Below are 1,162 nucleotides of genomic sequence, written 5' to 3'. Positions count from 1 at the left end.
GTGATGCCATCATGTCAATATGGACCAAAATCTCTGAGGAACGCTTCCAGCACCTTGTTGAATCTATGCCACGAAGAATTGAGGCAGTTCTGAAGGCAAAAGTGGGTCCAACCCATTACTAGCGTGGTGTACCTAATAAAGTGGCCGGTGAGTGTATACTGAAAAGGGATAAACCCAGCCATGAACATAGACGCAAAGAAAAACAAAACATAACCAAAGTACGCTGACAGAGACTCTTCAATCGGGATTTTATCTTGAGTCTCAAGAATCACTTAAGTTTATTCTTATCTTGACTTACCTGTAAAAAAAAGACCAGACAAAAAAAAAAATAAACATGTGTTATGAACATATTTACACATTACACATACATAATGCTTTATTTATGCAAACCGTGATACAGTGAATGCAACATAGTACAAAGTGCTCAAATGAACTTTGTTTTTATTTACAGTTATGAACTTCTTTTACCTCAGATTATGAGCAAACATTCTGATTTGTCCAACATAAGAATCCCGCGATTCATTTTTCAGACACTGAGCTGGAAACAGTTTGCCATCGAACTAAATTGTGGACTGAGTCGAGCTGGAAGGTGTCACCTGCAGAGGTGCTGATTTGAGTTACTGAAGCAGTCTTTAAGGATGGATGAAGCAACTAAGTGTTTTTGCACCGAGGTGGAAAAAAGGGTTTGATTTATGAAGAGTCACAATAATACAAATGACTGGTTGGTTCTTGCTCAATTGCAGGGGGAACTGAGTCAAGGAGAAGTGCCAAGATGATTGTGCTGATAACAGTTTGTTTTCCTAAAAGTATAAATTCAGAAGGTTTACTACTTTCTACAAATTGTTTGCATCCTGCTTAAGACACACTTAAAGCAAGACATTCAATCTTAAAGAGTTAAATGCACAACAGAAGCAGGCTTGTTAAAAAAATCAAGAAAACAAAGCATTTCTGGCAAACTGTGTGCTTTTTAAGGGAAAATGTTACTTTTTTCTTAAAGCGAACTCTTAAAATGAGTTTAATGCTACTGGAGCATTAAGTCTTTGGTACAGCAAAGTATTCAAACTTACGTCACAATGGAGACACAAACTTTAACATATACTGCGGGTAAAATAAGTATTGAACACGTCACCATTTTTCTCAGTAAATATATTACTAGAGGTGC

This window comes from Austrofundulus limnaeus, unplaced genomic scaffold (assembly GCF_001266775.1).
Source record: "Austrofundulus limnaeus strain Quisiro unplaced genomic scaffold, Austrofundulus_limnaeus-1.0 Scaffold120, whole genome shotgun sequence".
In the NCBI taxonomy this organism is placed as follows: domain Eukaryota; kingdom Metazoa; phylum Chordata; class Actinopteri; order Cyprinodontiformes; family Rivulidae; genus Austrofundulus; species Austrofundulus limnaeus.
This window is presented reverse-complemented; position numbering follows the sequence as displayed.